The sequence below is a fragment of the Papaver somniferum genome, chromosome 8, assembly GCF_003573695.1.
Source record: "Papaver somniferum cultivar HN1 chromosome 8, ASM357369v1, whole genome shotgun sequence".
NCBI lineage: Eukaryota > Viridiplantae > Streptophyta > Magnoliopsida > Ranunculales > Papaveraceae > Papaver > Papaver somniferum.
Genome location: NC_039365.1, coordinates 101,315,836 through 101,325,764, shown reverse-complemented (window position 1 = coordinate 101,325,764; position 9,929 = coordinate 101,315,836). Strand labels below are relative to the sequence as shown.

The 9,929-nt window shown below is 35.8% G+C and overlaps 1 long non-coding RNA gene across 20 annotated transcripts; it reads left to right on the top strand.

Moving 5' to 3' along the window:
• Positions 1 to 360: 360 nt before the first annotated feature.
• On the top strand, positions 361 to 4,458 carry LOC113302313. Of its 20 annotated transcripts, none has more exons than XR_003336759.1 (13): positions 361 to 630; positions 768 to 816; positions 1,002 to 1,151; positions 1,250 to 1,619; positions 1,705 to 1,780; positions 2,247 to 2,315; positions 2,439 to 2,603; positions 2,823 to 2,984; positions 3,098 to 3,245; positions 3,339 to 3,391; positions 3,538 to 3,655; positions 3,771 to 3,870; positions 4,148 to 4,458. It is a non-coding gene; the product is annotated as an uncharacterized LOC113302313 (long non-coding RNA). The 20 variants fall into 20 exon arrangements; XR_003336766.1 differs by lacking the exon at positions 1,002 to 1,151 and having other exon boundaries at positions 754 to 816; positions 1,186 to 1,464; positions 1,566 to 1,619; XR_003336764.1 differs by lacking the exon at positions 1,002 to 1,151 and having other exon boundaries at positions 754 to 816; positions 1,186 to 1,473; positions 1,566 to 1,619.
• The last annotated feature ends 5,471 nt before the right edge of the window (positions 4,459 to 9,929 follow it).

Below are 9,929 nucleotides of genomic sequence, written 5' to 3'. Positions count from 1 at the left end.
GTATATAAACATAGAGTAAATGGCTAGATGAACTTTCTTAAAACCCCTTACAATGGCCAAATTAAATCCAAGATCAACACCCTGCAATTCATGCGTATCAACCAAAATAGAAGGACCACCTCCCTTTGCAGCAGCAACAACAACATCACCAGAATTATCTCTCAAAACACTAGTGGAAATTGGATTTTTTACCACTTCCTAGGATTCACGAAAACCACTATTGCCAGGCTGACGTAACTATAGGTGCTGGGAGTCACAGTCGTTTTATTAAAACTTGTCTCTGACACAGTAGTTTCTTTAGGGGATATTTTTGTAAACATACAGAGCTACCTACTAGTTTCTACATAGAGTTGAAAAACGTCAGTGAGAGAAAGAAAATTCTATAATCCTCTCTCTATCTCTATCTCGGTCTGCACTCCTTCGGCTTCCTTCACTTCTCGCTCACCACCCATCTCTCACAACTTAATAACTCTCTATGTTTAGTCGATTTTTTTCTCAATCATAACAATTATTCGCCTGTGAATTAGGTTTTTCTTTCACTTCTTCTTCAAAGAGATCCATCACAAATGAAATTCTTAAACCTACAGTTTTGAGATTTCTCTTAACCGAATCAGTATAAAGAAATCTAAGGTATCTAGGGTTCTTAAAGAGATCTTTGGGAAAGACTTACATATGGGTTTTATTTAATTTCTGTTTTTGATTATCAGATTTGGATTTTAGGGTTTCTATGCTGATAAGTTGATATTTTTTCAGTTTTGTTGGTACAGAAAAAGGGTTTTGAATCAACGGCTTACTTCATGAGAAACAACTTCTAAGGTATATAAACATTATATCTTCCTCCGATTTCAATTTGTCAAATTAGGGATTTTAATTTTAACATGTTTTTCTTATTTGGAGTTCAAATTCGTAGATTTAGGCATTTTTATCGATTTCAATTGTTTATGTAGTTAGTAGATATTCAATTTTTCTATTGGTTTTCAGTTTTTCTCCTTTTTTTTCAGTAATGGGTTTTCTTGAATGGATGAAAGTTGTGCTATTGAATGGCGATTTCCTACCATTTTATTTGTATGTTGTTGTTGTTGTCGTGGTGGTGCTTCTTATTAGGTGGTTTTGGGTATATGGTTTTGGCCGGTGGTGGTAAATGTTCAGAGGTCTGTTTGATGATTTTCTCTCTCTTTTGCTCAGCTCATTAGGAATGATTGAAGTGACTGGAATAGACTGTTTAATTCTGTTAGCGCTTCTACTTCAGTTAACAGGATTGATAGAAATGGGAGATGGAGATGCTGCTTTTGAATTCAAAACTACGTATTCTAGTGTGGTACTAATCATGAGTAATTTAGGTAATTGTGATGGAGTTAGATGATGCTATGATACAACACTAGACCCTGAACAAGAAAAAGCTAGAGAATTGTTGGGAGCTGCGATATGGGCTCAAAGGAAAAGAGTTACAAACCTACAAGCAGCGTAAGGGAAGTTAGTCTCTTTTACCAAATGTATTTCTCACTACATTACTTTATGTTGCTGGATTTTTATCAGCCTTCTGACTTGTTGGATTGTTCTTCTAGGTAACGACAACCACCTGTGGGGGACGATCGGTTTCTTGCATCAGTGAATATAAGGTCTGATTACCTTCTTTTTTTTTTCTTTTACATTTGATTTGTTACTTGTGAGGTATCGCCTAACATGAAACTGTTTTGGATGCAGAGGTAATGATGTGTGATCTTGGACTAAGTTCAGAGCTGAAGTTGGCATGCAATTCTGCGCTAATGAAAGTTGTAGGGTGAGTGTAGACTCTACTAGCCATGTTTGTAAAGATTGTTCTGCTGATTTATCTAGATATTTGGTGTTCTGGCTAATGGTGCGTTACAATTTATGTAACTATCTAAAGTTGTTTAAATCATTGCGTCCTACCTCTGAAGCAAGTCTGTTGCACTTGTAGTTACGTAAAGTAATTGTACCATATTGGTGTTTCTTACTATAGTAAACTATATCACAACTGATTGAATAATCTTATTTGCTTTAGATTACGAGAATCAATCTTATATGCACTCCAAAGGTTTTTTGTATCGTAACATCAAAATTGATATATGCGTTTTGGAAAGGAATCCAATCAAGTACTGAACTTTTTTTCTTGGTATCATATTTGAGTTTTATGGAGCTGAAGTTTTCTGTATTTCCTCATTTTACATAATGTTAGATGTTTGCTTCACAAAAATAATAATGTTTTCTTTATGTTTGTACTGCAGGCCTATATCATTGATTTTGGACTGGCTAAAATATCGTGAGTCTACTACTAACCGCCATATTCCTTATAGGTATGCATTTTTCACTTGCTGCGATTTGGTGTAAAATGTAATTAAGTGATCCTCCTTTAGACTTTAGTGTTAGCCGACCTTAAGAGGTTGATTGACGTTTGTTAACATATTTAATTGATGCAGATGCAATGTAGCCGTAAAATGTGTAACAATTAATCCCAGTAGAAGGCTCAATGTAATTAACTCATATATGCTGCGTCACATGAGTGCCATCGTGGAGCAAAATCCTATTTCTGCACCTCAACAAGATAGTGGAAAATGTTGAAAGTACCATGCTGCTGTTGAGTGGTAATGTTAAAGTTTAAAATCTTTTTGATGGAAAATTAGTAAAATATTTTTCTTAAGAATTACTTTCAGGACACGACATCATTTCTGAAATGCTACGCAGTATCTCAATTGTGGAGTGTGTTAAGCAATTCCCTTTATTGCATGTGTATTTGAAGGAGTATTTGTTCTTTAAATTTGATGTATGCTGCTGATACGAATGTTGTGATGCTTGATGTACAGGGCGCTGGGTTCAAGATGACAAAAAACATATTCCTCCCCATGTCCGAGTGAAAACTTTGCTGCATCACAACTTCTATGAGTGACGGAAAATGGATCTTTTTGGCTGTGCTCTGGCTCAAGTTGATGTGCTGGATATGCGCCACTTCGACACAATTATCATAGGTTGGCTTACATTCTTTCTTGTTATAGCTTGAGTTTGTTTTTTAATTAGGTTTTCAACTGGTATGTGTGGCTTCAGGATTTATGATATCAGTCTGTGCTTCCTTGTTGTGCAGACTTAGCCCGTCCGTACTCCAAGACAAACTTTCCACTGGGAAGGTGACGAGTTGTATCATTTTTTGCAGAGTCTCGCTCAATTAATCATGTCATGACCGGTCTACATGTAGTGTGTTCTCGATCTTCTTCTTCCCTCAGTTCTTGCAGGTACTTGTATCGTTTCTGAAGCATTTGGTTGTGGAATAACGGTCATTAGTCAAGCTCTTTCTAAGGTTAGGTTGTTGTTTACGATTGATTTAGGTGCTGTAGATGTTGGAAACTCTTATCTGCACTTGCTCGTTTGTTACTAATTTGTAAGTATTCTTCAACCTTCTCTATTTCTATGTTCTAGTTAGTATTGTTGGTGTACTGAGTTTATCTTTGAAGGAGTTGTAAGCACTGTCAAAGACTAATGCAGCTTCTTATTATGTTGGTTGGGTACTCGTGTTTCGTATTGTAGGAGTTGTTGGATACACTTGCTGGATCCTCTTTGCTGGGCAGGATGATAACAAGTAAAGCATGTCTTCATGGAAGACATTGTGACCTACGAATTCACTTACTTGAATTCCCTAGATATGGTGCATAACCTACGAATCCTTTAGTTTTGTATCCCTTAAGAGACACATTTTCAGTGAATATATAGTTAAGGATGATGATCCGTAAGTGATTCATTACTTGAATTTATGATAGCAGGTGTATTTGAATGATCAGTTCTTGATCTTGGATTCCGAACATCAGATTATGACAGGATAGTATCATTCCGAGTATACCATTCCTTGTTCATGCACAATACGTAAGTGAAGTTTCCCTGCTCTTATTTTGTCTGGTGACAGTTTCTGCACCAATTTGATTAGATTTAGAATTTTGCACAATTTATAATGCTGGACAGTTCCCATATATAATCATTACATCTATTACATGACTTCTTCGACTATCATAGACCTTAACCTTGCTAGGAGAGATATGGTCATCCTTGATGCTCATTGTTGTTGTTATTATTGTTGTAGAGAATACTTGAGCATGCAGCCTACCGTTATGTATTTTTTATTTTTTCCATTGTTGTTGATTAGTGATATTGTGGCCATATATGTGCAAATATGCTTTGCTTGAAGTATCCTTTGTATTGGAGCCCTTTTTTCATATTTCAAGTGGAAGCTTACTTCTTCACTAAAGAGGATGAAGTTGTTGCTGGAAGTGCTCTTGCAGACATGATACTCAAAGAAACCAATCTATACTAGTGTTGCTGGAAGTGCTCTTGTACAATTGAAATTAATGAGTGTATTTTCAAAGTTTTAATATGTTGATCTGGGGTAATATTTAGATGTTGAGGTTGTAAACTGAATCCACCTTTTAATATAAATGTTAACTTTGTTTCCATATATATTAATTTTAGTTTAAATTTTGATCTCAGTGCCGAATCAAATTTAAATTCAGCTGAATGATTCTGCCGAATCAAATCAAATTTTTTTTTGTAAAATTATGAATATAAACCACTGTGTCTATCAGAGTCTTGTCAATACAATGAATATACTGATGAAAGAAGTAGTTTTTTTAAAGAAATCAACATTTGCCAGACACAGTCGTTTTGGAAAAAACCACTTTTATATTCCAACTGATAAACACAGTCGTTTTTAAAGATATTACATCTTGTCTTGACAGTGGTTTAACTTCCATTTTCCACTAGTAAAACAGCACCCCACCCACCAGTTAATAGTCTTTTAGAGCCATCAACATTTATCATAATAAAATCACTTTCAGGAAAAATCCATGGCATAAAAATGATAGAAGGAAGAACAAAGTCACAGCTAATCTGAATTCCTTCCATAAAACTTCTAGAATGAGGAGAATCCTCAACCTTGCAGGAGCTAGAAAGCAGTTTGATTCTCACATTAGAAAGAATAGCATAACCCACCTGATCGGCTGAAGAATACTTACTTTGGAAAATTCTGCTATTTCTCTCCCTCTAGACATGCTAAACAAAAAATTTCAATATGAGTTACTTAATTCTAGTAACTAACCCCTGCCCTGTAAAGGAATTCACACACCAGTTTATTTCATCTTTCCAACAAATGCACATATTTCTAGAGTAACCCATTTTAAGAAGAAGTCTCATCCAAATAGTATAAGTAAAGGAGCAACAATGAAAAAGGTGACTCTCATCCTCTACACAGTCCTCATCATCACAAAGCACACACCTAGCAACCAACAAAATTCCCACTGCGCCATTTTTTCTCTAGTTTTAAGTCTCCCATGCAGACTAAGCCAAGTAATAAAAGACTGTCTAGGAATATGAGATTTGAACCATACCAAATTAGACCACACAATAGTATCCTTTTCACCAGCTAAGGTATTATAAGTGTCCTTCATAGTATACACCCCAGAAGGACTAGTCTTCCACACAACCAAGTAAGGAATAGATTTATCACACTCCACTTCCTTCAACTGCAAAATAGTTTTAGAAAGGTCCTCTTCCATAGCTTTGGGGAAATACCACCCTTCATCATCTACAAAATCAGCTACTTTATAATCAATAGATGAACATAACTCATCAATACTATCTTGACTGACCCAATCAATCAATCTACCATTTGGATGCCACAAGTCAGTAAGAAACAAAGTCCTCTCTCCATCCCCAATAATGTGCATAAAAAGATCTATATCAACCTCTCTTTGCTAGCAACCTTCTCCAACACCAAGAAGAATCTTGAGGGATTTTTAAGACCAAAAATCTTTTCCTTTAATGAGATTCTTCTGAACCCAATCAGTTCAAATGGTATCCTTCCCACTAACTATGTCCCAAATATGCCTTAAGTTAGCAGCACAATTAGTAAGCTCCACATCTCTAACTCCTAAACCCCCTTTATTATAAGGAGTGCAGAGAACAATCCAACTTATAGGATGATGAGTCTTCTCCAAACCAGCACCAGCCCATAAAAATCTCTTACAAATAGAGTTTAATTCCTTAACAACCCTTTTAGGAAGAATAAAACAAGATAGTCAGAAAAGAATCATATCCATAAGCACAACTGATTAACAAAAATCTACCTGCATAAGACAATTTCATATATTTCCAAGACTTCGCTTTTTTCGAAACTCTAGAAATTAAAGGGAGACAATCTTGGTATGATCATTTGAATTGACCATGGGAACACCAAGATATCTCACAGGCAATTCATCCGTTCTGCAATCCAAACAATGAATAATTTGACTAAGCTCTGAAGGATTAACAACAGAAGAATAAAGGTCCGTCTTAGATTTATTTATTTCAAGACCAGAAAACTGACTAAAGTCATTAATGGCAGATTTAAGAGACGAAGCAGCAGAAAGAGACACTTTGAAGAAGACTAAAACATCATCCGCAAATCATAAGTGAGTTAGATTAGTTAACTTACACTTATGATGAAGCTCATATCTACCAATGTCCAACTGATACTTGAAAAATATACTAAGGATTTCCATCACAATAACAAACAAATATGGGGACAAAGGACACCCCTGACGAAGACCTCTACTAGAAGAAAAATATCCATAGGTATTTACTAGCACAACAAACTTTGCAGTGGAAATACAAGAATAGATCCAAGCCACGAAAATACCAGGAAAACCCATTTTCTTCAAACATAAAACAATAGTATCCCAGCTCACAGTATCATAAGCCTTTCTAATATCAATTTTTAAAGCACATTTAGGAGAACCCTTATCTCTATGGTAGTTCCTAACAATCTCATGAGCGATTAAAATATTATCCTGGATTGATCTTCTTGAAATAAACTCAGATTGATTTGCACTAACTAAATCTTTTAAGACATACTTCATTCTGATAGCTAAGATTTTAGTTATGCACTTATATATGACATTACAGCAAGAGATCGGACGAAAATCAGCAGTGGTTGAAGAATTATCGATTTTAGGAACCAAGGTTAAAAAGGTGCTATTTACCTCTCCAAGCAGTTTGAAGCTGGTGAAAAAATTCTGAATAGCCTTAACAAAATCATCTTCAGTAATTGACCAGTAAACTTTGAAGAAATGACTTGTAAAGCCATCTGGTCCCGGAGCTTTACTAGAACCAATACAAGAGAGAACATAAACAACTTCATCCCTAGTAATGGGAGCAACCAAATTAGCAGCATCAGTACCACTCACCACCTTAGAAAATTGAACAAAATCAGCATCAGGGTTATTAATACCAGAAGAACCAGCACCAGTAAACAAATTAGAAAAGAAAGTGGTACATTCAAGAGCAAGTTTTTTATCTTCATCCAAAATCACTCCATTAGCATTCTTTAAAGATAAGATATTATTTTTGCATCTTCTTTCTTTCACAGAACTACGGAAGAACTGAGTATTCGAATCTCCCAAATCCATCCATTGAACCCTAGATTGTTGTTTGAGAATCGATTCTTCATGTCTTGCAAGTCTAGAATATTTACTCACAACTCTTTTCTCCACAGCATCCACACTAGCATTTAAAGGAGAAATCTGAACAGCAGCTTGAGCAGTAGTCATCTCTTTTTTTAGCTTCAACAACAGCTTCAGAAACATTAGAAAACCGTTCTCTCCTTAAACTAATCAATCTCTTCTTCACTCTCTTAAGTTCGGAAACAAGGATGAACATAGGGTTTCCATTGATCTTCTCGCTGCACACACTTCTCACAATATCAAGAAAATCAGTTTCCTCTGTTAAATAATTGAAAAACCGGAAAGGCGGAGGACCATGAGTACGTTTCTCATACACATAAATCACCATAGAAGGATGATCAGCCGGAGCTAAGAAATCCGATTTAGACTTAGTAATAATAGACACCCATTCAATGTTAACCAAAACTTTATCAATCTTAAAGACAATTCTACCAGGGCCAATCTGTTTATTCGACCAAGTATATAAGCCACCCGAAAATGGTAAGTCAAATAACAAAACCTTTTCAATACAATTAACAAAATCCGTCATAAAAGATATATGACTACTACTATTCCCACTAATTCTTTCATTAAAATTTAGAAATTCATTAAATTCTCCAAGTACTTCCCAAGGGAGATAACTTCCAGAGAAGGCAATTGAATCATTCCATAAAGCAATTCTTCTAAACACTAGCATTATCACCATAAACAAAAGTAATAGCAAACTTCAAATTCCTACAAGTAGTAACTTCCAAAAACATTGCTTGAGAAGAAGAGTGCAGTAGCTTCACAGACATTTCAAGAGGATTCCATCCCACCCAAATTCTCCCCGAAGAATCATTCTCATAATTATCTAAAAAACACCAATTTTTATTTATAACTAGCCTAACAGTATCCTTATGTGGAACTTGAACAAGGGTTTCAACAACAACCACCATGGACAATTTATTTGAACTAATAAATCTACATGTTTCATGTTGTTTTAGAGAGACATTCAACCCCCTAATATACCAGCATCCAACTCTAAACATTATTTAAAGCGATAAGAGGCCTCTTAGCAGGCCTTGGTTTCTTAAGTTCCGCTCCCTTAGGAGCCAGACTAGACACACCATAGGAACTACTTCCTTTAAGGAAAGATTTACCTTTAGGCCCTTAAATTGTTAAAGAATTTTGAATTCCAAAAGCATCCCCATCAGAAAAGTTGATACCAGGCACAACAGGTTTACCAGAATTTACCACTGCTGGATTTTGGGTTTTCTGAAACATCTCAAGTAAGGCATCAAACTTATTTGCAGTAGGTACATTCACATTTTGCTCCTCCTCTATAAAAACATTTTCCATATTACCCTCTGGAGAAATAACTACCTCCTCCATAATCACATGTTCATAATTAGAAGCATCCTCTTTTGAAGTATTGATAATAAGTTGAGAATTAGACTTCCTAGAACCTTTCACAACTCAAGTCTGCTGATTCCCAACACCATCAGCCTTTTTAGGAACCTCCACAACGACTCCTTTTGGTTTAACCCAAGGACAGTTAACAACAATATGACCAAAAAAATTACATGCATTACATTTGGGAGCCTTCCAAGGATATTCCACGGTAACATCCGCTGCATGTTTCCCTTCATAAAAAACTGGAACAGAGCTAGGGTATTCACAATCAACATTAATTTCAATTAAAACCCTTACAAAACTCATCCTAGCCCTAGTAGTTGTGAGCTTTAGCAATCTTAGAGAGAGCTTTGGAATTCCACATATATGGAACCTTCCTTAAATTAACCCAGACAGGAATAGTTTTCATCTCTGCAATTTCTTGCTCAATTAAAGGATGCCAAGGTCTAACAAAAAATAGTTGTTGAGAAATATAAACAGGACCATACTCAATAGAACAAGACGATAAGACTCATCATCAAACTCAAAAACATTTAGAGACTCACCATGAATTTTAATATGCATTAACCCCTTAGGTCTCCAAGCTCTTTGCAGAGTATTCTTCACCAACATATAAGGTAATTTCCGACCGACAATTGTTCTAATAACTAGGTCTTTGCAATGAGCATGATCCTCTTCAACATCACCATAAACGATATCAACAACTTTCTTGCCTTCAGCTGATCCAGGATCTTCAAAATCTAAAGAGGAATCAGGGATTAATTCTTTCTTCTTAGTAAAAAACTCCGACCAAACAATCTTCAAACCAAAAACCCTTAAATCTTCAGAACGAGAACCTCCCAAAGCTGCACCCTCTACCTGGTGGGAGGAAATAGGTAGAGACGATCCGCTAGTAGCGTTACCAGACCCTCCATCATCAGCCATGATGAAGAACGAACCAAAACTCAACCAAAACCAACAGAAATCGCAACCCTAATCACCTTGACTTTTTGGTCAAAATCGCCCAGCCAAAATCAAGCTTCTTTCACTCACGGGAATTTCGTATTCATCTTTCTTCTA